General features: G+C 48.6%; 1 protein-coding gene across 3 annotated transcripts in view; it reads right to left on the bottom strand.

Moving 5' to 3' along the window:
* Positions 1 to 25,294, bottom strand: part of LOC147701077 (chemerin-like receptor 1) — a 58,292-nt gene that overhangs the window by 4,027 nt on the left and 28,971 nt on the right. The window contains exon 1 of one of the 3 annotated variants that reach the window (XM_086929865.1): positions 145 to 339. The exons of the other annotated variants lie outside the window; for them this stretch is intronic. The gene's annotated coding sequence lies outside the window, so the exon portion shown is untranslated. Of the gene's footprint in view, positions 1 to 144; positions 340 to 25,294 lie in introns of those variants that run through there. 3 annotated transcript variants of the gene reach the window in all.

Here is a 25,294-nt window from a genome sequence, read left to right as displayed (position 1 = left end):
CTTGTCCCACAGAGTTAAATATGCGTTTGTCCCTTAGACTAAAATGGGAGACTGTTCTTTGAGATAAAAAGACACATTTGACCCATAGCTTTACGTCACTGTTTATCCCATGAATATCATGTGATGCTTGCCACATCAACTTACATTATTTCTGTCCTCTAGGCTTCATTGGGTATTCGTCTTGGTCCTACAGAGTTAAAGTGCACCTGCCCCATAAGCTCCAATGGCCGTGTGTCCCAGGGACTTAACCAAGCATTCATGTGAGTCCTTCTCATGTGTGGGTTTAAGTTGTTTGGAAAACTCCAGTAATTAATTTGTAAAATGCCTCATTGTAACTCAACAGCTAGGATGAGACACATAATAGATTTATTACAGATTGAAATTAAACCTTATGTTAGACCAATATTAGTCCTAGTAGTTCAGTTCAGTTCAATAAGCTTTATTTGGTTAAGAAATATCAACCATAAAAGCAGGTATACATACACAATTGATCAAATCAAATGAAAAAAACATAAAATGCAGTTGCAAAACTTATTGACATTAAAAACAATATATAAATTTGAGCACAAATTGATCTTAGAAAGTTAAGCACAACAAAATGTTGAAGATTCAATCACATTATAATTTTCATTAAAACACCATAATTTTCTGGGCGTAAATTGTTTTTTAAAATGTATGTAGCAGTATAAAAACAGATCTCGGGCTCCCTTAATGTGAACAATAGACTCATAGCAGCATCAATAACAAATACATTATTTTTCCTAAACAGTGGTTTGAGGTAGGCAATTCTCAAGTTCCGTTACAAATCGCATAAAAGTAAAAAGTGCAATGTGCTCTGTTTAGTGTGCCCATCACATGGGCACGGGGAGGCTGATCTCTGTTTCATAATAGGGAATTGTACTAGGTGATGAACAAGGCCAAGTCTCATCCTTGTTAAAACAAAGCGGTGGGATGGTCTTGTGAATAGAGTTAAATTGCCTTGAAAACCATCAATCCCAATGTGCTGATGGGAAAGCTGGTGTGTGGGTTGCATCTCTACAGTTCTCAGCCTATTTTCTCTCTTATGGTACAAGAACTTGTTCTTAATCTCCTGTTTAGCCAATCCCACTACAATATTTGTGTTTTCCACGATTGGCATATTGAATATGTCTCTATATATCATATCTATATATTTGAGCCAACGGATCTTAAGGCAATTGTCTAATCGGAGGCAATCCCTAATAATAGTTTTGGTAAAGGTGGTAGCCTCCTTTGCCCATATTGACCTCCACAATAGTAGGGGTCTAAGTGCAATCAGATCCGACAAATATTTGAGCCCTACCTCACAATGAATCAGTTCGATCGATGCTGAGGCAGGCAAACATAAAAGCTTTTTTTTTAAAGGAATTCTCCTCTATTTGCATATGTAATGTAATGTAATTTAATGGACATTTCAATAGCGCACCTATCACTCCAAGGAGCATCTTGGCACTTAGACCAAGCCGGGTGGCACAGGCTGGTCTTACTGCTCTCCTCCGGGGGTCTGAACACATTAAACCAGCACTTTGCATGCTGAGTCCGTGAGGTTGTCCAGGTTTTGAGTGATTTCCTGAACTGACTTTCAGAGGGAATTTGATGAACTTGGGGCTGGAGTTTATTCCACGCCCTCGACCCGATCACTCCAAGAGATTTCCCTCCCTTGGTGACCAGCCTAAACTTTGGGATCATCAGCAGATTCAAGTTTGAAGATCTAAGATTTCGTGAAGGGGAGTAGTGTCTAAACCCATTTTGAAGGTATTTAGGCCCTTGACGATGAAAGGACCTAAATGTGATGACCAATATTTTAAACAGAATGCGCTTATGTATTGGCAGCCAGTGAAGGGCATTGAGCGCTGCCGAGGCCGACGACTTCCTAGGCCATCCCAGCACTAGACGGGCGGCTGCATGTTGGACCAGCTGAAGCCTGTGCAGGATTGCTTTGTTCGATCCCGCATACAGGCTGTTACAATAGTCCAACCTCGATGTTATGAGCGCAACCGCCACCGTTCGTCTGTCTGCTAACGGGAGAAGATCAAAAAATTTCCTAAGTCCCTTGATGATGTTGAAACAGGTACCTGCCACCATCAGTGCCTGTTGTTTGAATGACAAAGTGTCGTCAAACTTGATGCCCAAGTTGCGGGCAGTGTTGATAGTGTTAGGGGGGACTTGTTCGTCCTCCGGCCACCATTGTTTTGGAACAAACAAGTTTTGTTGTCCAAACGGCAGGATTTCCGTCTTTCCCGAGTTACATTTAAGATGGTTATTCCTCATCCAGTCAAAGGTGGCTGAGAGGCAGTTTTTGAGATTTTCTTTAGCTCCCGGCACATCATTGTCGAAGCACTAAGATCAGCTGTTTATCGTCCGCGTACGCAATTGCACTGATTTTTTAGGACGAAATTAGTTCAATCAGGGGAATAATATAGAGATTAAAAAGTGTTGGGCTCAAACTGGAGCCCTGCGGCACCCCTGTCGTCAGAGCCTTCTCTTCTGCACAGAACTGTCCTAGCGTAGTCACATGCTGTCTATGTTTTAGAAAGTTCTTCAGCCACTCCAATACTGCTCCTGCTACACCTGATGTTACAAGGCGGTCTATTAATATGGTGTGCGAGACCGTATCAAAGGCCGCAGATAAATCCAGTAAAATGAGGACAGCCTTCTTGCCCTGATCCATAGCGGCCCGCAAGGTCTCCACAGTGAACAGGAGAGCAGATTGCGTTGAGTGCTGTGCAGTAAACAACCTTTACAACGCAACTTTTACCACGCAGTGCCTTTATAACGCGGTATTTACAACACAAACCATTACAACGCATTGCGCTGGGGGGTGCTCTAGGATAGGGAATAAGTTTAATTTACTATCAAACACCTTCCCTAGTGTCCACGGGGACTGGTGTTGGAATACTAAATTAAACTTTTCACTATCCAGCACCCCAAAGCGCTATACGTGGTAATGGATTGCGATGTAAAAACCGCGTTGTAAAGGCATGCGTGGTAAAAGCATGCGTTGTAATGTCATACATCCGTGCTGTGCTCTAAACCCTGATTGGTTAGCATGTAGGATACTGTTATCCTCCAAAAACTTGGCAAGTTGCCTATTTACAAATACTTTCGTTCATTTACCTAATAACGGGAGTAATGAGATGGGCCGGAGATTTGAAAGAGTTGTTGGGTCTGCTAATTGTTTTTTCTGAAGTGGCTTTACAGCTGCAAGTTTCCATTCCATCAGAATCTCAGAGGTAGACAGTGAGGAATTGATAATGCTATTAATAATGGGGTTTGCCGTATCCACTATGACTTTTAAAAACATAGGGGGGCAGGGATCAAAAGGCGAGCCCGATTTGCTAGATCATATGGCCTGGCGGGACTCCTCCAGGCTAATAGGGCAGAATGTCTTAAAACAGGCCGTGTTGATATCAGCCCGGCGCTCCTCATCCAAGGTGGATACCACACTGTTAAAACCTAGACTGCAGTGTCAACATTATCGGCGCCATCTTGCCCCGTTTTCGAGCCCATTCGTGCGCGTAAGCGGCAGCCATTTTAAATACCATGGCCTCTCTGCCCATCGCCGACAACCAGCGCGTCTCTCTCTCTCTCTCTCTTGACCTCGCAAGCATCCCCCGCGCGCTGACAGCCCCCGCTCTCACATCCCTTGGGCAATAAACCCCTCTTCAGCACAACTCTGCCTCGGAACCCCATCCTGTTCCCGGTTCAACACCTCCCTCCATTCCTTTCATGATCCCGGGTCCTTTGATAAAACCCCCCCCTTCCCTCTGTGCCCATTTGTCTTACTCATTCCCAGGCCACCACCTGGCCCTGCAGATACTGTTTGTTGCCCCCCCCATACAGTAGGAAGCTACTCCCATCAAAGGATCCACGAGTTGATCAAAGCCGCCACCCCATGAGATCCGATCAACCACTTACATTCCGTGAATCGGCGGAATGTCCAGCTGCGCGATAATCATCACCTGTTGTGACCGGGGTGGGGACTTCAACTGTAAATGTGTGTGGAAACGGGCCTGAAGCGGGGATTCCGAGGATGCCCTTTCATACTTCAAAGCATTTGCAAGAATGTGCCACATGCAATAAACTGTAATAAAGATCATAAACCTGTGTATAAGAGGCCACGCCTCAGAGATGCGGTTAGAGCACCTCGAGAAGATACCCTGTAGTCTGATTTGATGTGTTCTGCTCCGTCGGAATAAAACTTCTGTTTCCTGCCTTCCAGTCTCCAGCGCCTGCCTCTTTGTTTGGTAACTTGAGTGGTAATAGAGGCGGTTAATGCCGGGCAACCCTGAAAAAGGTCATCGGCCCTACCTTTTTCCACAATTGGCGTCCCAAACGTGGGGCCCATCAGCGACTCGTGGATCCAGTGGGAGAGGTCCCGACGACAGAGTGAACGACTGCAACGATCGGGAGAGCTCCTGTCCGATAGACCCTCGTCTGACAGCCGATCATCCGAACTTCACTGGTTCCGAACAGACCTCTCTCGAGTGATCTACGGTCCTGACTGGGAACCATCAGGAGTGCCGCGAAGATCACGAAGAATAGAGGACGATCGGGCGCTGGATTCGGAAGACAAGAAACTGTCCATGCGGTCCGGGTAAGGTCGTGTAATCGCGACAAATTGCGAAATGATTGTTTGATTTGGATAATACTAGTATTACTCTTGGTTGGTTCGTTTGGAGATTCACTGTCTGCAAACGGAGAAACAACAGGCTCTCTCTTTGCAAGCAGTGAAGGATAGGTAACGCAGACTTTTGTCCCCGTTGTAACCCGTCGTGCCTACTTATTCTCCCCATTAATTGTTTGATTGACCGAACATTGACTGTTCGATATTGGTTCTTTTGAGGTATTCACCGCCTGCAAACAACGAAGAATAGAAATATTCTGTTTAGTCTTTGCACGCAGTGATAAGATAGGTAGTGCAGACCTTTGTCCCCGTTGTAATCCATCATGCCTATCTCCCCACTGATTGGTAGCCTGTTTAGCCCGGACCGCTTATTAGAGATGAACCATTCGGCTCCACTGGAAGGCACCCCTAATAAGGACATGTTCATGAAGCATGGATTGATCGCTATAGCTTATAGCAAGCTGTGGCATAAATATACGAAGAAGGACCAGAATAGTCAGTGGCCACTGATAGGATCCTTCGACGAGGATAAAATAAGCGCGTTAGAGACAGCCCTTGGGAAGCACAAGACAACGCCCACTATGCTTGATAGTCTCGGCATGTGGCGCAAAGAAACTGAACAGCGTAAAAAGAGAAATGAAAGTAGGTTGGGAAAAGAGCTGCGAAAGGCAGCCCACCTAGCTGCCAAGAAATTAGAAGAAGAGATTAAGGAAAGAGAAGAAGCCAGACAGAAACTAGAGGTAGAGACATCAAGCCAGTGTCCGGTTAGAACGCCCTCTACGCTCTACCCTGAATTACCCTCAAAACAGCGAGCCAATGATGATCTCTTGTTAGGTCCTCCGATCATCTACATGCCCCCTCCATATGCCCCTCCCCAAACCTTCCCAAACCTTAGCACAGCGCCCGCTATCCCCAAGCGCAGACGAGAGTGGTACCAGAGCTTCGGTCCCTATGGCCTCCGCGCCGGCCGAAACCCTTGTACTAGATACAGCACAAGCGACAGTGTTAGATGACCCAGGGACCCGAAAGGCTGATTCCGCAAGAAGGAACAGATTAAGCAAGGATGAGCGAGCAGGGATTGACAAGATAGTGAGGACACTGGTAGAAAGAAAGGAAAGTGAAGAGCACATCATGGATTTGTACAACTCATATGCAGGGAGCCACAGACGACATTTTGCCGTACGACTGTGTTATCATGCCCTGAATGCGTATGAGGACCGATATCGAGACAAACATCCCGAGAGCCTAACGACTCTGTATAGGAAGGTCGATATCGGGGATGAGGGCGAGTGTGATGTGACGGACCTCCTTACGCGTACGCTTGAGGTTTTCCGCCACCTCACTGAACAGGAATCGGAAGCTAAACCCACGACACCCGTAGCAACCGAATCACGAACTGAGCGAGCTAGCACCATTTCGAGAGGCTGCCCCCTACTGGGTTCCTCCACGAGGTCTAGGAACACATGATGACGTCAACCACCAAGATGCAAGAGGGAGGGTAGTGTACAACTGGGTCTACCAGCCATGGGATCGGCAAGATATTCTGACGTTCCGGAAATCTCTGCCCGATTTACGAAAAAACCCCACTGCCTTCTACACTGAACTAGGTACAGCCCTAGGTTCAACGATTATGACCCTGGCTGACATCGACTTGTTTTTCGGGTTATGTCTGCCAGCTGATGTGTGGAAGCAAATCCGGAAAGTCGACCACCTTGAGCTGTTCGGACATACCTGGTCACAACTCGATGGCATAGATAGGCAACGAGAACCTGGACAGAAGCCTTTGAAATCCATTTTAGACCTCCCAGACAAGATTGTGCAGAAATTGAAAACCCTGATCCCAGGAAAGAAAGTGGACTGGCCGATAGTAACGGCTTGTCGTCAGAAACCCCAGGAAGACGTATCGGACTACTTCTCCCAGTTTGAAACGGTGTTCTCTGATTACAGCGGCCAGGACATGACCACTGCAACCGGACACCATCTGTTTGTCCAGAATTATGTTAAGGGTTTGTCGCTGGAGGTCTCTCAGAAACTGCAGGCCAGTGAGAGTAGTTGGGCGGCCTCCAAACCTGCGGCTATCCTTCAGATGGCCCAATATTACGAGCACCAGAAAAATGAAAACGATAGAGCATCAGAGAAAAAGAAGAAAGACTTAAAAGAGAGGGTGATGATTGCGCAGTTGCAAGGGGTGACTATAGGACGAGAGCAATACAAAGGAAACTACCAGACAAATGTCCCTAGGAACGCACCTCCTAAAGACCGCACCTCAACACCCCACATTGGACGTACAGACATTAGCGAGGACCAGTGTGCCTTCTGCAAAGGATTCGGCCATTGGAAATCCCAGTGCCCGGTTCTGTTAGAGATGAACAGAAAAAGGGACCCCAAGGACGTAGCGGGAGGACCGAGAAATAGAGGACAGCAACGGGGGCCCGCAAATGACACGACTAACGATAAATCAAACAGACCAAATACATTTGACCGACCCAGACAGAATCAGTACCAGCAGTCTGACTGCGACGATGCCCACGACTTCGCATAGGACTGCCAAGGGCAAGGGAGGGATCCAGTTGAGCTCTATGTTGACCAGCAAGGCCCTTATGTCACCGCTAAGGTCCTCGGTACAAAGTCTCCATTTCTGGTAGACACTGGCGCGACACGTAGTGCGTTATCTAAACAACTGATTCCAAGGGCACCCTTGTCTGGCTCACTTGTGACATCGATAGGTTTCGATGGAACGCCCTCCACTAATCCTTTGTCCACTCCGATCCCCTTTGACTTAGAGAACAATACAACTGATACAACGTTTTTGCTTTCCGCCAATACTCCTGACGCCATTATGGGACTTGACTTACTGAAGCATTTCCGAGCGACTATTAGATGTTCCCAAGACGGAGTTCGAGTCTTCCTGTACGACAACCCCATTCTGCTTAGACATTGCCCTTCCCGACGCATGTTTTCTATCACTGACACTGACTCGTCCCTACTTGACACTCTGCCTCCGTATCTGTGGGCCAAGACAGATTCGGACGTAGGACGCATGATGATTGACCCAGTGCACATCACTGTTCGACCGAACGCAATACTCCCAAAACTTCCACAATATCGGATATCGCCCGAGGGCGAGAAGGCATTGGTAAAGATTATTCAGTCACTGATAGACGCAGGAGTGGTAGAGGAAGTGGTTAGCAACGTTTGCAACAGCCCTATCTTGCCCATCATCAAGAAACAAGGAGAGGGAGATGAGAAAGCATACCGCTTCATCATCGACCTCCGCGAGATCAACAAAGTAGTTGTACCCCAGTACCCCGTGGTCTCAGACATCACCACTATCCTGACTTTGATTCCTTCTACTGCCACCACCTTCACTGTCATTGACCTCAAAAACGCATTTTTCTCTATCCCCATACACCCAGACAGCCGATATCTCTTCGGCTTCACCCTAAAAGCCCGCTCATATAGATTCTGTAGAGCACCCCAAGGCTACACAGAAAGCCCCAGCATCTACAGTCAGGCCTCAAGAGATAACTAGATGAGGTCCAGTTACCCGATGGGGTGGTATTGATACAATACGTCGATGACATCCTTTTGGCGGCCGACACCACTCCACTAGCAGTCACAGCCACCATTCAACTCCTGCACTTCCTTGCGGAAAATGGCCACAAGGTCTCCAAAAAGAAGTTGCAATTCTGCCAACCCCAGGTCACTTACTTAGGCCACCTTCTGTCCAAAGACGGAAGGAAACTTACCCCCGACCGGATCCAAACCATTCTTGAAACCCCTGTCCCTAAGACTCAGAAACAGGTCCACTCTCCACTAGGCCTCACCTCCTTCTGTCGGCAGTGGTTACCAAACTTCAGCCTCATTGTGAAACTGCTGCTTTCTCTGCTAGCTAAAGATGTCCCCTTTTCCCCTCCCTTGGACCCCTGAATGCCAATCCTCCTTCATAGAGCTACGGGATGCCCTTTGTTCAGCCCCTGTCCTAGGTACCCCCAATTACACAAAGCCCTTCTCCCTCTACACTCATGAAAGGGAGGGGTGTGCTTTATCTGTCTTGACCCAGTCCATTGGCCCAAAGCAACGACCATGCGCTCACTTCTCTGCCACTCTTGACCCCGTAGTCAGAGCCTTGCCTGCCTGCCTTCGAGCTGTAGCTGCCGCTGCTATCTTTATCCGACAGAGTGAGGGGATCGTGCTCTCGAATTCCCTCACGGTATTAGTACCCCATGCAGTTGACACCCTCCTGAACCAAACTAAGACACAACACCTGACGAGTGCACGACTGACTGGATACGAACTGACTCTGCTCGCACCCCACATCACCCTGAAAAGATGCACCACGCTTGTTGCCCCTACCAGAGAACGATCCCAATGTGCCCCCTGTACATGACTGTGTGACCCTCACGGACGTACAGACTAGAAGTAGGGTTGACCTCAGAGACACGGCTTTTCCCGACCCTGACGGAGAGCTGTGGGTGGACGCCTCTTGCATCAAATTCCCCGATGGCACCACTTCAGCTGCCTATGCAGTCACCATGGCCCGAACTGTAGTAGAGACAGCCCGCATCACACAACGATCTGCACAGGCAGCGGAACTGATTGCCCTGACACGAGCATGCATCCTAGCAGCAGGAACCACAGCGAACATTTACACCGACAGCCAGTATGCCTTTGGGGTGGTTCACCATTTTGGGCTCCTTTGGAAGGAAAGGAGATTCTTGACCTCCCACGGCATCCCCATCTTACATGGAGATCTGGTCTCCGCCCTGATTGAAGCTGTCCTTCTCCCCAAAAGACTTGCGGTCATCAAATGCCAGGCACACAAGAAAGTGACAGACGTTATTGGACAGGGAAATGCACTAGCCAATATCACTGCTCGAACCACAGCTGAAAATAGGACGACGACACGCATGTACGTAACCAGGTCCCAAGCAGGGAAATGGACCGACGCTAGGGACACTATTAGGGACATTCAAATGGCTAGCACACAACACAAATTGACTGAATGGGCACGGGTGGGACTGAAAGACGATGAAGGCTGCTGGTGGACAAAAGACACAAACAAATGGTTGCTACCTGACTCATACCTGATTCCCATACTGACTATGGCACACTCCCCTGCTCATATAGGATCAGCCCCCATGATTGAACTTGTCTCCAGAGTTTGGCACAACGACAAAATCACAGACTCCGCCAAACGTCTGGTCCAACAATGCTTGATATGCTTGCAACATAACCCCGGGAAAGGAACTGTGGTACCCCGGGGAGAGTTTGGGGTTCCCAATCACCCGTTTGAAGTCCTGCAGATGGACTACATCCAACTAGACAGATGCCAAGGCCTGAAATACGTACTTGTTGTGGTGTGCGCATTCAGCAAATGGGTGGAAGCATACCCAACTCGTGATAACACTGCTATGGCCACTGCAAAAGTTCTATTAAAATAATTTTTCCCTCGCTATGGCCTTTGTTGAATTTTATGGAGCGACAATGGCCCCCACTTCGTAGCCGAAGTTATCCAGCTCATCTTAAAAGGGCTGGGTGTAAAACAGAAGTTCCACGCAGTCTTCCACCCCCAGTCTGCTGGACTTGTTGAGCGACACAATGCCACACTAAAACTAAAACTAGCCAAGATAGTGGCTACCACAGGACTAAAATGGCCAGACGCTCTCCCGCTGGCATTGCTATCGATGCGCTCCACCCCCACCAAACACCACTTGACGCCTTACGAGGTCGTTTTCGGCTGACCCATGAGCATCTGGTCTGCACCAAAACCGACTTCCATTCATGACGTCCCGGACGTCCTAATGTCTGATTACTTGTATAAATTGACTGAAACTCTGTCTGTCATTCACCAACAGGTGCTGCATGCCATCCCTGACGCTTCCAGGGGTCCCGGACACAACCTGCAACCCGGGGATTTCATCCTGAGAAAGAACTTCCAGCGCGCCAAGAGTCTGGAACCCCGGTGGACGGGCCCCTGGCAAGTCCTACTCACCACCCGAACAGCTCTTCGAGTGGAAGGAAAGCGGACCTGGGTGCATGCGCACCATTGCAAGCGGATTCCCCCGACTCTGACGACAACCGAAGACGTGACCACCCAGGAAGAGCTCCTAAACAAAGACCGACCATCGTTGAACTGCTACCCAGACACAGAGACACTTGAACTTGCAAAGATTCCTGACCCCACTGTGCCATCCAAAGAAGGGTATAACCTGCGACGAAAGGAGAGAGTTTCGGCTAAGCAGACCATTGACTAAGTCATAATTCTCAGATCGGTGGCCTAACACTACAAAGGCTGTCAGGAGAGAAAGCCAGACGAGGTTTTTGGTTCTGCCCGCTACCGAGCTCCCTTGAAGATGATGGAAGCGCCCGATAAGAAGATGATGGAAGCGCCCGATAAGAAGGTGATGGAAGCAACCGGACATCCGAAAATTCGCTACAGGAACCCAAAGACAGACAGAATCCACAGTTCAAAGACAATTGCACTTTTTATCACGATCCTCTTCTGCCTTCTCCTCATGACCACACTCTGGATTGTGGAAGAAAACGCACCCGCTCATGAGACATTCCTGACCACTGCACAGCCTACCACCATGAAGGAGCATTATTTGATCTCTCTCTCTCCCCAACTCAGAGAAAGGCGAAAGGAGTTTTGGAACAACTCCTTTGTGCAGCTGCTGCACCAGCACAATCTTGCCACCAATGCCACCAACTGCTGGATCTGTGGGTTGCTACCCCACGCCACTGGACATTCGATACCCTTCATCCCTTCACCCTTCTCAATTCACGGCTCCTGCCTTGCTTGGCTGATCCTCCTGCAAGAGAACTATAGAGACAATGCCACCTCCAGCAAAACCATGACGCATTTGGCGAAACAAAACGAAGACACATTTCTGCCCGCAGACCTCCAACGACTCTATCCACATGAACATCCCTGCCAAAGAACGAATTGAAATGCAGGTGTTCAACAATCCGACCAGACCCACCTTCTCCTACCTTCGGAAGCGAACAGCCGCCACCCTGACTGTGGCCCTATCTGTCATCAACGTCACAGGCCTTATGTGCATAGAAGGGCTTGGGACACAGCTGGTGGGCCGCAGTGCTTGCCGCTTCACCAGAACTTTGGACTCTACCGATCCACCTTCCTTTGTATCCTCTCCAAACATGTACTTCGTTTGCGGCACAAAAGCTTACACCTGGCCCCCCAAAGGCTGGGGGGGCACTTGTTTTATCTCCTTCGTCCTTCCTCCGACCTATGTGGCTCCAGCGAATCACCATAGACAAAAACGAGCCAAGGACATTGAACAAGCCGACTCTACAGGAGCACAGTTCCTCGATGCAATGAAGGGACTTGTTCCACTCTGGGGCCCGATGGCAAACAGCCGTGCCATTCGACATCTGACTCAGGCAGTCGAGACAACAATGAACATCACAGCTGGTATCCTTGCAAACAACACAGACGAGCTTCAAGCGGTCCGCCTGGTGGCTCTCCAGAACCGCCTTGTTCTAGATGTGGTTCTAGCGGATCGTGGCGGAGCATGCCGCATTATTGGGTCCAGCTGCTGTACATATATACCGGACAATTCACCCTCAGTGTACAAGGCCATCGAACATCTCCACAGACTCTCCTCAGAAGTTCACCAGGAGCAGGAAGAATGGTCGCTTGGTGGATGGTTCTGGAGTACTGCTAAGAACTGGGGCTGGAGACTGTTTACCATTATCCTGATTCCTGTGGTGGTAATATGTGGGTTCTGTTTAGGAATTCAATGCCTGCCGCCTCTGTGTTCATTATGTGCGAATTGTATCTGCCCTAAGACTGTGGACTTTGGAAAGGAACGCATGGGAGCACTATATGATGTTGAGGTTAGGAATTTAATGCAGATAGACCTGGAGTAGACAAGGTGGCTAGATATGTTGAAAAGGGAGGACTGTTAAAACCTAGACTGCAGTGTCAACATTATCGGCGCTATCTTGCCCCCTTTTCGAGCCCATTCGTGCGCATAAGCGGCAGCCATTTTAAATACCATGGCCTCTCTGCCCATCGCCGACAACCAGCGCGTCTCTCTCTCTCTCTCTCTTGACCTCGCAAGCATCCCCCGCGCGCTGACAGCCCCCGCTCTCACTTGCCTTGGGCCATAAACCCCTCTTCAGCACAACTCTGCCTCGGAACCCCATCCTGTTCCCGGCTCAACACCTCCCTCCATTCCTTTCATGATCCCGGGTCCTTTGATAAACCCCCCCTCTTTCCTCTGTGCCCGTTTGTCTTACTCGTTCCCAGGCCACCACCTGGCCCTGCGGATACTGTTTGTTGCCCCCCCATACAGTAGGAAGCTACTCCCATCAAAGGATCCACGAGTTGATCAAAGCCCCCACCCCATGAGATCCGATCAACCACATACATTCCGTGAATCGGCGGAATGTCCAGCTGCGCGATAATCATCACCTGTTGTGACCGGGGTGGGGACTTCAACTGTAAATGTGTGTGGGAACGGGCCTGAAGCGGGGATTCCGAGGATGTCCTTTCATACTTCAAAGCATTTTGTGCCACATGCAATAAACTGTAATAAAGATCATAAACCTGTGTATAAGAGGCCACGCCTCAGAGATGCGGTTAGAGCACCTCGAGAAGATACCCTGTTGTCTGATTTGATGTGTTCTGCTCCGTCGGAATAAAACTTCTGTTTCCTGCCTTCCAGTCTCCAGCGCCTGCCTCTTTGTTTGGTAACTTGAGTGGTAATAGAGGCGGTTAACGCCGGGCAACCCTGAAAAAGGTCATCGGCCCTACCTTTTTCCACAACCGGCTGTGGAAAATCTTTAGTGATGTCTTTAACATTTTGCTCAAAAAAGTTAGCGATAGTATTACAAAGGGCCAATGAGGGTGGAATTTCCTGCATGAGCACTTTAGGGTTTCTAAAGATATTTACAATCCTAAAGATCTCTTTCTGTTTATTTTTAGAGGAGTTGATGGCTGCCAAGTAATAAGCTTTTTTAGCAAGTTTAATCAAGGCATGGTACTGCCTCCGTGGCGTTTTATAGATACTAAGATCCTCATTTTCATAAATTCGGCGCCACCTCAGTTCCAGCGCTCTGACTTCACCTTGTTTCTCCTTTAAAGACAGTGAGAACCATGGTGCAGACGCTTTCTCGCGGCGGGGTACGCTATTTAAACCTCCCGGCTACGTCTGCCCACTAAGTTCGCAGATCCAATCGAAAAAACGTTTATTATCTGTTTTAGTATGGCCTGTCATAATAGGTTTACTCTCAGTGGCTCTCCTCAGAAGATCCGGGTGTTCTATGATCTTTTTCCAACCCGGTTTGGTGCGCCCGCCAGGTTTGCCGGTACTTTTCACTGTGGCGCTCCCCTTCACTGAGAGATCAAACGGGACCAGTTTATGGTCTGACCATGTTTGCACGTGTGGGAGATTGACTTTCAGTGCATCTAGATTAGAGCAAATTCCATCTAAGGTATGCCCCACTTTGTGTGTAGGTTCCAAAGTGAGAAGTGTTAGCCCAAGTACATTCATCATGTCTCTAAAACAGATCGCACCCGGATCCGTGGCAGAGTCCAAATGAAGGTTTAAGTCCCCTAACAACGTAAAGTTTCAGAACCTGAGAGTGAGGTTACTAAGCACCTCCCCAATGCTCTCTAAAAACTCCCTATGTTGTCCTGGTGGGCGATATACTAATGCTCCTGAGAAAGTGAAGGACTCATGGATTTGTAGGCAGAAGCCCATAGTTTCTACCCCTTTAATATCCAATAGATCGTGTACAGTGCATTTAGCTAGGCTGATGACACCAGTCCCCTGCACTATATAATGCGGTTGATGTGCATCTAGCTTTATAGATATCGATCATATCTTTGATGTGGTGACTCTCCAACTTAGATGCAAACCTAAAAACCCCATAGACGCTTTTTGTCATTTTGGCCTGGACATTTGACCTTTCATTCCCCCATTTGCCATCGCCAGAGAAACATAACCCCAATAACAGAAAGTCTCAATGTTCTGGATTTTATTTCCGTCTATACAAAATGATTTAATATCCCTTGATTTGGGGCCACAGACCATTGTGTAGGTTTTAGCCTTGTTAATCCCAAGCTTTCTTCCATTAACAAAATTTGCGAACCCATCAATTAAACGCTGGAAGCCTCTCGGAGTTCGGGATAAAAGCACTGCGTCGTCCACGTACAGCAGAACTGGTACTACCTGACCCTCGGCTTGGGGGGCGTCTGCCTTAATCATTTTGAGGATTCTGTCGACTTCATTAATAAATAGAGTAAAAATCAGGGGTGCTAGGACACAGCCCTGGCGGATGCCACGTTTCACTTTAAAATTAGGTGTACACTCCCCCCTTTGGCCGAAAAGTACTCTGGTCATTATTTCTCATACAGCCTTGCTAAAAAGTAAATGATTGGCTCTGGGGCTCCTAGATTAAGCAGAACTTGCCAGAGTATATTGTGGTCCACAAGATCGAATGCGCTGCTAAGATCAGCGAAACATAAAAGAGCCGCCCTTGCTTAGCTTGAGTATATTTACCAATTAAAAGTTCCAGATTTATACATTGTTCAATCGTGCCCAACCCCTTTCTAAAACCATATTGTGCTTGCGTCCGTATCCCATTTGCAGCGACCCACTCTTCCAATCTTACTAAAAGAACCCTACTCATGACCTTAACAGAAGAATCATAGTAATATTTCTTAGTAGCAGACATATGTGTTGATGTACATACAAATGTTCCCTAGCTGTGGAAATATCTGAAAGTCTGAAAAATCCCATTTCCCTTTTTATGTCTTTCTATATATTTTTTGCTTTGGGTTTGTGATACTTTGTGTGTGTGGCTTTGGGATTCGGGTTATAAGGACTGGGAATCGATGCCCAGCCCCAGTGACATGGCGCCAGCACATTTCGTGAGACAGTGGCAAGTATCTGCCCACATGTTCTTCACCTTCTTCACCACCGTGGTCCAGAAACCAAGAAAGAGCTTAGCAACGGAGGGAAAAGTGTTTTTTTAATACGCTCTGATATTCATCGTACCCCTTATGCTCTACAGTGCTTAATTTGTAAAAGAATAAGTGCAGGAGCCCAAGGTTTTACTGAGAAGCCTGATTCTGGGGGTCACAGGATGTTGTTGGTAACAAATATCAAAGCTGTCTAGTCTTCATTCCACCGCATGCCTCTTTAATCCACCACCAGACTCTCTCTGCCCCTTTGTCTCACCCTTGCGAGTTCTTTATCATCCCTATATTCCCTCTTTGTCACAGTTTTTTCATCTTTCTCTTACTCCTTCTTTCCCAATTTAGTGTTTTTCTATCTCTTGCACAGGGTCAAAGTCTGATTCCCTCTATTAACCACCTTATTACCACAGTGGTAACAACACAGGTTGACTATATCTCTTCCTCTACCCTAAATTGATTTAAACAAAATGTCCACCCTAATACACCTATGCATGCATTATCTTCTGCCACAACTTGGCTTTATCACAGCATCCGCCCACCCAACATCAACTCTGCCGCAACGTCACACATTCGACATCTACTTCTGCCGCTACCTCACTCCATCACAACATCCACCCCCCACGCATTTACCTCTGCCTAAACTCCACTCCATCACAACATCAACCCCCCCAGGCATCTTCCTCTGCCTCTACATCACTCCATTACAACATCCACCCACTCGACATCCACTTCTGCCTCTACGTCACACCATCACAACATCCACCCCCTCGAAATCTACTTCTGCCTCTACATCATTCCATCACAACATCCACCCACTCGACATCTACTTCTGCCTCTACGTCACTCCATCACAACATCCACCCACCCGACATCTACTTCTGTCTCTATGTCACTCCATCACCAAATCCACCCACTCGAAATCTACTTCTGCCTCTACATCATTCCATCACAACATCCACACCCCCCACATCTACCTCTGCCTCTACATCACTCCATCACAACATCCACCCACTCGACATCGACTACTGCCTCTATGTCGCTCCATCACAACATTCACCCACCCAACATCTACTTCTGTCTATATGCCGACGATACCCAACTGATCATATCCCTCACCGGAGACCCCCACACCGCCAAAGCCAACCTCCACAGAGGAATGAAGGCTGTCGCCGAATGGATGAAGCACAGCAGATTGAAGCTGAACTCAGACAAGACAGAGGTCCTCATCCTCGGCTCCACCCCCCAGCCTGGGACGACTCCAGGTGGCCATCATCGCTAGGAACAGCCCCAGAACCCACCGACCACGCATGCAACCTGGGGATCGTCCTAGACTCCGCCCTCTCCATGACCAAGCAAGTCAACGCAGTTTCCGCATCCTGCTTCAACACCCTCCGAAAGCTCCGCAGAATCTTCAAATGGATCCCCCCAACACTAGAAGGACCGTCACCCACGCCCTAGTCACCAGCAGACTGGAATACGGGAACGCCCTCTACGCTGGAACAACAACCAAGGTCTTAAAGCGGCTGCAACACATCCAGAACGCCGCGGCACGACTCATCCTCAACATCCCACGACGCAACCACATCACACCCCACCTGAGAGACCTGCACTGGCTCCCCGTCAACAAGAGGATCACCATCCATGCACACAAGGCCCTCCACAACGCCGCACCAGCATACCTCAACCACCGACTTAACTTCCACACCCCCACCCGCAACCTCCGCTCTGCCAACCTCCCCCTCGCCAAAGTACCTCGCACACGAAAATCCACCGCTGAGGCAGATCCTTCTCCTACCTCGCAGCCAAGACCTGGAACACTCTCCCTACCCACCTGCGACAGACCCAGGACCTGCCGGCCTTCAGGAGACTCCTCAAGACCTGGCTCTTCGATCAGTATCAGCCCCCCCCCAGCGCCTTGAGACCCCCACGGGTATGTAGCGCGCTTTACAAATGATATTGTATTGTATTGTATTGTACGTCACTCCATCACAAAATACACCCACCTGACATCTACGTCTTCCTCTACGTCACTCCATCACAACATCTACCCACCCTACATCTACTTCTGCCTCTACATAACTCCATCACAACATATACCCACTCAACAACAGCTTCTGCCTCTGCGCCACTCCATCACAACATTCATACCCCGACATCTACCTCTGCCTTTACATCACTCCATCACAACATCCACCCACTCGACATCTACTTCTGCATCTATGTCACACTATCACAACATCCACCCACCCGACAACTACTTCTGTCTTTACATCACTCCATCACAACATTCACTCACTCGACATCTAATTCTGCCTCTGCGTCACTCCTTCACAAAATCCACCCACCCGACATCTACTTCTGCCTCTACGTCACTCCATCACAGCATCCACCACCCAACATTTACTTCTGCATCTACGTAACTCCATCACAACATCCATCCCCCCCGACATCTACTTCTACCTCTACATCACTCCATCACAACATCCACTCGCTCGGCATCTACTTCTGCCTCTACGTCACTCCATGACCCCCCCTCCCCCCCACGCCATCCCCCACCCCAGCACAATGAGACCCTTAAGGATGAGCAGTTGCGCTTTACAAGACACCTGACTGAGTGATGGATTGAGATAGCAGAGAGCCTTGATGGATGAAAAGCAGGTGTAAAAAGTGCAAGACTAGATTGTTGAGCGAATCTGGAGAAGAAAGTGAATGAAGTGCGAGGGAAGTCAAAATGTGAAAGACTGGAGCAGCGAAGGGGGCTGGAGGAGAAAAATAACATGGGAATGGGAGGTACGCACAGGAGCTGATCTCTAACCACGCTGGTGGACCGTGATGGAATGGAAGACGAAAGAGAAGCCAGCAGTTTCTCTGCATGGAGAAAAGTTGAGGCAAGATGATCAAAAAGAGTTCGATTGTCTGTGAGAGAAGAACATAAGGTCAGTTTCGAGTTCCATTTGTGGCCACAGAAGTACAGATCTGCAAGTTTAGAGATATTCTCTAAAGATCTTGTGTTTAGAAGAGTTAGACTTCGGTTGGCAATGTATTTTAAAGGTTATAGAACCAGATTTGATGAAGCAAATGGAAAGACAAGAAAGGTGTCGGGGCCATGCAAGGAGGAGGCCTTGTGTAAGGTTAAAGAGAAGTAAGTATGTCTCTAATAGTGAAAGTCTGTCAGGTCCATGGTACACTACAGAGATTGTACGTAAACGGAATTAGAGCAATCTCAACCATGAAGAAGTGTTGAAGATCAGGCTTATGACACTACATACCAGTGAGCTACAGACAATATTAGACCCCCAGAGGCAGCACCCACCAAGTGGATGCGGCTTAATGGAATACTAAAGTAGAGGGACCAGAGAAAAAATGCATAAGTGGAAGGACAGCGTAGAAATATAACGCAACCCAGTGACAGTGGGTGTGGAAATAAATTATGGATCACAGGCATGAACAGTTCAATCAATCCATCACAACTTCAACCCACCTGACATCTTATCCTGTCTCTGGTGGGTTCCATCTTCATAGACAGAACAAAAAATGAGCCTGCTCCGTTTCCCAGGGTCCGCACCCACAGTGTGGGTGACAACGAAGTGCCTTCGAAAATAGCAGTTTGTACAGAAGTTGGCACTGTGTTTAGGAATCATTCACCCTTTGTTCACAGCTGTGCCCACCTTGGAGCAGTGATGTTTACGCATGAAGCAAAGTGGGCATGGGGGCTCCACTTTGCTCCATGGTGGTAGTACAGTGCCTCCAAGGGCATGAGAACTACGCAAGGAACTATGCGGATAGACATACTAATGTCAGCATCAGAGTAGGCAGAGCCAGACAGACATGCCCTGCATCAAGAACTAGTTTTAGCAAGCATTCCCATAGCCAATAAATAGGTGGTGCCACTGGGATCTTATAAGCTTTTAGCCATGGAGCACACTAGCCTGGGAGCTGTGCTGAAACGGAAGAGCTATAAAATTACTACACGCGAGATCATGTAGTCTTATTCAGGCATACATCTCTGTGGACAGCTGTAGTTCAACCATGCCTCGAGAACAAAATAGGTATAAAGTTACAATAGGAGGGTTTCGACCCGAAACAAGGAGAGGGGCTCTAAGAGGGAGTTAAGTTTCTGGTTAAATACATGTTTTTCTGGTGAAGACTTATTTCTGGACTTATTTTAGTGCCACCTCAAGCGGCGCCGGGAGACCCCATTGTGGGTAGCTGTGCGCCTTATAAATGTAACTACAAATACAAATACAAGTATGAAGGAGAGACAAACCATGAGATGGTGAGCGTGGCTAGAGTTAATAAAAATGTCTGGTGATTTTGTTCGCTTGTCATGTTATGTTTTGTTACATGGGGATTTATATAGCGCACGTACACCAACAGGTTCCTTGGCGCTGTGAAACGGGGTAAATGAGAGCAGCTTTAGGCCCGAGACAGCTAATTGTAGGCCATGGTGAAGAGCCAGGTCTTCAGCAGTTTTCTGAACCGCAGATAGTCTCCCTCAAGCCTGAGAGAAGTAGGGAAAGTATTCCAGATCATGGGACCCAAGAAAGAAAACGTAGTCCTGCCAAAGCGTTTGCGACGGATTCTAGGCACCGCCAGGAGGTTCTGGTGCGAGTATCTCAAAGTCCGCTCGGGTAGATGTTTATATGTTTTTGATCAGAGAGACAATGAATCTTGGGCCGGTATCTTGAATGGCTTTGAAGAGTGGCCCTTCGGAAAGATTAACTGGTCATCTTTCCATTGCTTATTACTGTACTTGGCTGTTAATCTGGTACTAATGAGGTGACATAATTACACAGATGGTACAAACCCATTGAAGGAGACTGTCTTCTGGAGCAACTACAAGTGGCCGAAAGAGAACACTAGAAACTCTTTTTTACAAGGGGCAAATGACCGTCTGAGTAACAAAACGTGATTTTTACTGTGGCCCTGAAATTACTGCAAAACGTGGAATACAGAATCACAAAAAAATGAAATAATCAACAGAAAGCCCTGGCGAGCCTTCCAAATCTGCGTGCTATAATGCTTGTTCCAAGCAACGTTTGTAGTAGTATGAATAATATCAATCATAGAAAGTGGCCAAACAGATCAAAAAGGGCAACCAGCCCATGCACTGAACTTTTTGAGCAGCCCTCGGGCACAATGTGATGGCCCTATGGCAAGTCCGACCCTGGAAGATGTTCCATCTTTACTGTGAGAGGGTGTGTTCTTATGTTTAGTTTAATTTGTCAGGTTGAATATGTGGTGGGATTTTTTTTCTGGGCAACACCGGGGTGGGGGGGGGGGGCAAGTCACTAGAGCAACTTCTAGGGTAGTAGACATGCCTTGTCTGTCTAAGGGAGGGGGTGGTAGGAGCACTGTTATGTGTCGATAATGGCCAATTAATGTATTTTTTGTATTATCATTATGGATATATGCCTTAGTTTTTTCTGTGTTATGCTTGGAATTGGTGTTTATTTTCGTCTGATGTGTGGGTTTCTATAGCGTGGACCCGGCTTCATGGGCGTTGGAGCACAACACAGCAAATTGGCAATTCCGAACTGAGATATTGGAAGCAGATAGATGCATTGCTTCCCTGGTGGAGGCTGCTGCAGAAAGCACGGTGATAACCCAGTCTTTATCATATAAGGCCAGGGCATTGTGGTGAGTGTAGGTATATGCACAGCAGGTGATCCATAACTTCTCAAGGGAGTTGAATATTTCAAGAATGGAACTTAGCATAACAAGGAATATATTGTTATTAAACCATCCATGCACAGTGGCGTAGCTAGCCCTCTGGCTGCCCGTAACGGTCCCTGCGTTTGCCCCCTCGCATCGGCACAATGAAGCGAGGTGGGGGGGTGATGGCGACTATTCTTGGTTTGCCGCAGGGCTGGCAAACGCATTGAGGAGCAGGTGGGGCTTGCTGTGCCGCCCGAGAGGGCAGGTAATAGCTGGGGGAAGCTGCTGTCCAGAACACTCATACTGCCTGGGGTGAAACACCCCCCCACCAGCTACACCACTGTTCATACATCAGGTTTGCTCTTCACATGAAACAGGACCCATTTGGAAGTCGTAGGCAGGGCTTTAAGTGGGCAGGGTCTCACTGGTGCTGAGCACAGGCAGTTTTTTAAAGGGGGCCTCAAAACATGTCTCTATCGGGCTCTGTTTTGTGCTCTAGCACAGGTGGTCCATTTTTTTTCCTGACTCCAGTGACAGCAGGCACATCATATGCGAGTGCTCACACTGTTCACTTCTCACAATTCGAGAAGTTACGGCATGACATCATGTCAGGTGAGCGCTGAAGGGGAAGGGAAATCCTTTAAAGAGAGTCAGTCAGTCAATGATACTTCTATTTGATTTTGTAAAAAAATCGTAAAAGATTGTAAAAACACATTTTACACAATAATTAAAAGTGAAGATTTGAAAGATGCAAAGAATAAAAAACACGGTGTCATCATTACTCAATTCTCATTAACAATTAAAATAAGAAATATTACATTTATGTATAAATTGTTTTTGCTGGCTATTGCGACGCTTCCTCTCTGTCCAAATTTTAATATCCCAGCCTCGTCCTGTTTGGCTTTGGGGTCGCTGCCATTTTGTTGATTGTTGTTGCCTCCCAGCACCGCCTCTCCACCCTGCTCCCGCCTCCCTGCTGACACACCCCTCGCCCCACCCCCTCCACACTCCATTTATGACGAATGGACGTACGTGCAGCGTCCACGCGCTGCGGCCGCGCCGAAGGTGCGCCAAAGGTAAGCCCGTCTGCGCCCGTCCGCGCCAAGGCCGCGCCCAGCGCCAGACCCCCTGGTCCATGCAATGCCCAGCCCTCCCGCATTACATACGACGCTTCCACCCTCCTAGCCCTTAACCCCGGCCGACTCCCCAACTGCGCCCAAGCCGCTCCTGGACACACCCATGGACCCTTCACATGCTACTCCTGCAAGTTCGACGGCACCAAGATAAACTCCTCATCCACGATCGCACAACAGATATCTGACTCCAACCACCTAAAATGCATCCTGCTCAACACCCGCTCAGTCCACAGACACGCCATCGACCTCTGGAACCTACTAGACACCATTTCTCCCGACGTCGCCTTCCTAACAGAAACATGGATAAACGCCTCATCAGCCCCAGACATCCCCATTGCCATCCCGGAAGGCTACAAGATCATCCGTAAGGACCGCACCGACCAAACAGGAGGAGGCATCGCTATCGTCCATAAGAACTCCATCCGCATCTCAACCAGCTCAGACGTCAACCTTGCCAGCGCCGAACACCTTCACTTCCAGATCCACACCGACCCCAAGACCACACTCAGAGGCACACTCCTCTACCGTCCTCCAGGACCCCGCGCACAATTCAGCGATGTTATCACTGACTTTATCACCCCACACGCCCTCCCCTCCGAGGAATACATTCTACTGGGAGACCTCAACTTTCACCTGGAAAAGAGCAATGACAGCAACGCCACCTCCCTTCTGGACAATCTCGCCAACCTCGGACTCAAACAACTTGTCACTACGCCCACCCACATCGCAGGTCACACACTCGACCCTATCTTCACCTCCAGCAAACATGTCTCCTTCAGTCACACCACTATTCTCCATTGGACGGACCACAGCTGCGTACACTTTACCTACAATAAGACCACAACTCACAACCATCCTCAACCTACTCTGCGAAGAAACTGGAACAAAATCACCATCGACCAGATCTCCTCATCGCTTCTTCAAAACCCCCCTGCCCACTCCTCAAACCCCGACCAAGCAGCAATTAACCTCACCCAATGGCTATCCAACAGCGCCGACATCCTAGCACTGCTGAAAAAACGTCAAACCAAACTAGGCAGCAAAAACGCCTCCTGGTTCAACGATGATCTTAAGAAATCAAAGAAACTCCGTCGCTCCCTCGAGAAGCCTGGAAAAAAGACCCAAACACCAGCACCAGGGACGCCTTCAAAAACGCCACCCGCATACACCACCAACTTATCCGATCTGCCAAGAAAGCCGCATTCAAAGACCGACTAGATAACAACGTCCACAACAGCAAGGAATTATTCAACATCGTCAAAGAATTTACCAACCCCTCAGCCAACTCCAACGACATCACCCCCTCTCAAGCCCTCTGCGACTCCCTAGCTTTGTTCTTCCACAACAAAATCGCAGACATCCACAACAGCTTCGACAACCGACCCGGAGACCAACCCACCCAACCTTCTGCAGGACCTTCACCCCCCTTGAACATCCTTAATGACTGGAACCCAATCTCCACTTCGGACACCATTCGCCTGATGGGATGTATGTCGTTACAACGCATACTTTTACTCCGCATACCATTACAACGCGGTATTTACAACGCATACCGCTACAACGCATAGCGCTTTGGGGTGCTGGATAGTGGTAAGTATAATTTACTATTCTAACTCCAGTCCCCGTGGACCCTAGGGAAGGTGTTGGATAGTAAATTAAACTTACCTCTTATCCTAGAGCGCCCCCCAGCGCAATGCGTTGTAACGGTATGCGTTGTAATGCCTGCGTTGTAGTGGTAGTGCGGAGTAAAAATTGCGTTGTAACAGGTGCATACCGCCTGATGAACTCCATCCATTCAGGATCCCCCTCAGACCCTTGCCCTCACCACATCTTCAACAAAGCAGACTCCATCATAGCACCACACCTCCGAGACGTCATCAACTGCTCCCTCAAATCCGGCACCTTCCCAGAAAGCTGGAAACACGCCGAACTCAGCGCCCTTCTGAAAAAACCCACAGCTGACCCCACCGAACTCAAAAACTACCGCCCCATCTCGCTCCTCCCATTCCCGGCCAAAGTCATCGAGAAAGCTGTCAACAACCAGCTCGCCGCCTTCCTCGAAACCAACAAATCCCTCGACTCCTCACAGTCCGGCTTCCGAGCCAAACACAGCACTGAGACCGCACTCATCGCAGCAACAGACGACATTCGAACTCTACTGGACAATGGAGACACAGTCGCCCTCATCCTCCTCGACCTCTCCGCAGCCTTCGACACAGTCTGGCATAGCACCCTTCTACAGCGCCTCAGAAACATCGGAATCCAAGGAATAGCACTGGAATGGATCACCTTGTTCCTCACCGGAAGAACCCAGAGAGTCTGCCTCCCACCATTCCACTCAGAGGCCACTGAAGTCATCTGCAGCGTACCACAAGGGTCCTCACTCAGTCCCACCCTCTTCAACATATACATGAGCCCCCTCGCGGCCATCGCACGCCAACACAACCTCAACATCATCTCCTACGCTGATGACACTCAACTGATCCTATCACTCACCAAAGACCCTAACACCGCCAAAACCAACCTACATGAAGGAATGAAAGATGTAGCCGAGTGGATGAAGCACAGCCGTCTGAAACTTAACTCAGACAAAACAGAAGTCCTTATCTTAGGTACCTCCCCCTCCGCCTGGGATGACTCTTGGTGGCCAGAGGCCCTTGGAAAAGCACCCATCCCGACGGACCACGCACGGAACCTGGGCGTCATCCTGGACTCCTCACTCTCTATGAACAGACAAGTCAACGCCGTTTCATCATCTTGCTTCAACATTCTTCGCATGCTCAAAAAAACATTTCGCTGGATCCCCACCGAAACCAGAAAAACGGTCACCCATGCACTGGTCACCAGCCGCCTGGACTACGGAAACACTCTATACGCCGGTATCACTGCAAAACTCCAGAA

Source organism: Lissotriton vulgaris, chromosome 7 (assembly GCF_964263255.1).
Source record: "Lissotriton vulgaris chromosome 7, aLisVul1.2, whole genome shotgun sequence".
Lineage (NCBI taxonomy): Eukaryota > Metazoa > Chordata > Amphibia > Caudata > Salamandridae > Lissotriton > Lissotriton vulgaris.
This window is presented reverse-complemented; position numbering and strand designations above follow the sequence as displayed.